Raw genomic sequence first — 4,136 nt, 5'->3', positions numbered from 1 at the left:
GGAGGCCGACTCTGGATGACAGCTCTAGTTTCCCCGTTGCTTTCACCAGTTCATAGAGCTTTTTAGATATATTTAAGCAAGGGTGCGACTTGCCACTCCTCCTTTCAATTATTTTTTAATTAGGTATCATAATAGACAGATGTTTATCACACACAGTATCTTCAGGTACTGGATGACACTGATTTCATCATACACTGTGGATTTGGGGTGAAATCTGTACTCACAGGCCAATAATCTGCCACAAGTTAACCGATCCTGCAAAATTGGAATCTGGATGTAGTTAAGATACAACACAGTGTTTTGTGCACGTCCAGCGATTGTCTAGGAACAATTGTGTCTTCAACTTGGCTTTTCTTCTGCTATTCTTGAACTGCTTTTGCGTTGTTTTTGCTGTCCAGCTTTACAAAAGGGGTTCTTGTATCTTGCATGCAATGCACAGCTACCTCAAATGATTTATTTGTATTCCAGATCTGAAGTGCCTTAGGAACGGAGATGTAAAGCACACACAGTTGTTTAAGAAATAACTTGGAAAAGTGCTATGGACCACACAGGAACATGAATCTAGAACCTGCCAACAACTCTTTAAAGCAGCTGCATTGATGTAGCTGCTTTAAAGCTGCAGTCCAGTTCTAGGTTTGTCTTCTCTGCAATCTCTGGAAAGACCCTTTGTGGAATCAAATCTCAAGAGACTTGCTAAAATAGCATCGACAGCCCATTTATCTTACTCTTAGAACAGGGGTCTCTAACCTTGTGGACTTCAACTCCCAACATTCCTCAGCCAGCATGTCTAACTGAGGAATTCTGGGAGTTGAAGTCCACAAGTCTTAAAAGTTGCTACGGTTGGAACCCCCAGCCTTAGAGGACCCAAAATTAAACTCTTAAAAATTTGCCTTTTAAAACAAATAATAATGATAGCCAAAACCTTTCCAAAGATGGTAGAATAGGCATGATATCAGTGCTAATATTGCCAAATTTCAGCCATGTTTGCCATGTTACTTTATTGAAACCATAACGTAAAGAAGTTGTGATGATAGCCAACACTTGAAAAAGACACTAACCCATGATACACTTGATATGAACACAAAGCACATGTTCGTGCTGAAGATAAGCCATTGATGCCCTCGTTTTGGCTGTATAGAGGAGGTCCTAGTTTTGGTCTATGGCAGGGATGTCAAACTCGATTTGCAACCCTCTACCAGCGAAAACGGAGCTTGGGAGTGCCTCCCGCGGCCCTTGCAAGCTCCGTTTTAGGCTGTGATGGCCTCCTGCAACCCTCTGCCAGTGAAAACGGAGCTCGGGAGTGCCTCCCACGGCCCTTGCAAGCTCTGTTTTCAGCTGTGGCGGCTTCCTGCAACCCTCTGCCAGCGAACACGGATTTCGGGAGTGCCTCTCGTGTTGGGGGCGCCTGTGGTTGCCCGAGGGCTCGCCCAATGAAAACGGTCTCCCAAGCTCTGTTTTCAGCTGTGGCAGTTTCCTGCAACCCTCTACCAGCGAAAACGGAGCTCGGGAGTGCCTCCCGCGGCCCTTGCAAGCTCCGTTTTAGGCTGTGATGGCCTCCTGCAACCCTCTGCCAGTGAAAACGGAGCTCGGGAGTGCCTCCCACGGCCCTTGCAAGCTCTGTTTTCAGCTGTGGCGGCTTCCTGCAACCCTCTGCCAGCGAACACGGATTTCGGGAGTGCCTCTCGTGTTGGGGGCGCCTGTGGTTGCCCGAGGGCTCGCCCAATGAAAACGGTCTCCCAAGCTCTGTTTTCAGCTGTGGCAGTTTCCTGCAACCCTCTACCAGCGAAAACGGAGCTCGGGAGTGCCTCCCGTGGCCCTTGCAAGTTCCGTTTTAGGCTGCGATGGCCTCCTGCAACCCTCTGACTGCGAAAACGGAGCTTGGGAGGGCTGCATGCAGCCCTCCTGAGATCCGTTCTCTGGCAGAGACACTGTGAGCCAGTCCTGGTTTCCAGGGTGGCCCCATGGGCCAAATCCAGCCCCTGGGCCTTGAGTTTGACACCCCTGGTCTATGGCATCTCTGGGTTAAATTAATGCGGTGTTGAAAGTTGCTTGGGTTGAATTGTTCTTCCCTTTTGGAAAGAGGTGTCTGTTAATTGCTATCTTATTCTCGGAACGTTTGAGGATTTCTCTTGGTTGCTTTGAACTGACTCGGTTGTGGGAAGCGGCAAACGATGGGCTGCGGCTGATGTGGCTTTCACTGACTCATCTTTTTATCACTCTGACAACTCCCTTGGCAAGCTGTCCTTTGTACCGGGGCAGGCCAGCCGATGGGGTTTTTCTCATGACATCCTTTCCTGGGATTGAACAAGAGAGTGAGGAGTCAGCCTGGCTGCAGACTGCAGGGAAGATAAAGGCTGCAATGGAGACAGCCCACGCCTCCCTTTGATCATCGAAACGAGCACAATCTGCTGACCACGGGAAAGGCCTCTCGGATTCTTCTTTGAAATGAAATGTGAAAGCAAATCTTGTGGCCTGGAATGGAATAAAAACTAGTAGAAGCAAGCGCAGGAGAACGTATTTTTCGATCCTCGGCTTACAACCACAGGTGACCCAAAATTTCTGTTGCTAAACAAGACAGTTCATTGGATGGAAACTAATCGAGAAAAGAACCAACCTAGAACTAAGGGGAAATTTCTTGATAGCGAGGACAATTAACCAGTGAAATGAGTTGCCTCCAGAAATTGTGGGTGCTCCAACACTGGAAGTCTTTTAAGAAGAGATTGGGCAGCAGTTTGTCCAGAATGGTATAGGGTCTCCTGCTTGTGCAGGGGGTTGGACTAGAAGACCTCCAAGGTCCCTTCCAACTCTGTTATTCTGTTTCTTAAGTGAGTTTTGTCCCATTTTGTGAACTTCTTGCCACAATTATTAAATGAATTGCTGTCATTCTTAATAACACAGTTGTTAGGTAAATCTGGCTTCCCCATTGACGTGGCTTGTCAAAAGGTCGCAAAAAATGATCACATGATCTCGGGACACTGCAACCGTGATAAATACGAACCAGTTGCCAATCCCCCAAATTTTGATCACGTGACCATGGGAAGGCTGCAACGGTCGTGTGAAAAACCATTGTAAGTCACTTTTTTCAGTGCCGTTGTAACTTTGAACGGTCACTAAATGAATGGTTTAGGACTACCTGTATAGAGACTCTTACTTGGAAAATGTGGGCAGGTATGGTCAGGTCAAAGAAAGATGAAGAATCATGCCATCTTTGCATGATTGTGCACAGATCTGTGCATCCCTCCACAGAGGAACAAGGTCTGTTGCTCATTCCTTCCAGTCTCTTAATAATGACTAGCAGAAGATCCACGGTCATAAATGGAGCAGCTTCTCAGGCAGGAGAACGCCGCTAATTCCCATGCCAATGCTTCACATCTATGGCATATATGGGAAGTACAGGTAGTCCTTGATTTACAACTTTAATCAGAATAGAGCCAGAAGGGACCTAATTTAGGAAAGGGGTTGTATGTAGCTATAGGGAGGTCCATTGCAACTCTAAAGGGTTTCTAACTGAAGACTACCTATAAGGTTAACAGAATAACAGAGTTGGAAGGGACCTTGGAGGTCATCTAGCCCAACCCCCCACCCAAGAAAGAGACCCTACACACCATTTCTGACAAATGGCAGTCTAATTTCTTCTTGAAGGCCTCCAGTGATGAAGCTCCCACAACTCCTGAAGGCAACTTCTGTTCCATTGTTTGATTGTTCCCACTGTCAGAAAATTCCTCCTTATTTCTAGGTTGAAGCTCTCCTTGGTCACTTTCCATCCATGATTCCTTGTCTGGCCTTCAGGTTCACCAAGAACATGTGGAAGGTTCCTTACTCTCCATAAAACTCCCGGTTTGCAATTGCTTTTGTCATAAACGAAGCCCAACCAAAAGTTTCAGGACCACAAATTAAGAGTTTAGCAGAAGCTTATTACTTATACCTACTCATTTTGAAGAATTTGGAGCAGACAGTCTGTTCATTAGATAAATCTTATACGGGGAGTCTTCCACTTACACCCATTCGTTTAATGACTGTTCAAAGTTACTACGGCACTGGAAAAAAAGTGACTTATGCCCAGTTCTCATACTTACGACTGTGGCAGCATCCTCAGAGTCACATGATCAAAATTGGGGGGGGGGGGCTTGGCAACC

The sequence above is a fragment of the Pituophis catenifer genome, unplaced genomic scaffold (genome assembly GCF_029215685.1).
Source record: "Pituophis catenifer annectens isolate HBS135680 unplaced genomic scaffold, rPitCat1.0.hap2 SCAF_8, whole genome shotgun sequence".
NCBI classification, from domain to species: domain Eukaryota; kingdom Metazoa; phylum Chordata; class Lepidosauria; order Squamata; family Colubridae; genus Pituophis; species Pituophis catenifer.
Note: the sequence above shows the minus strand (reverse complement) of the source record.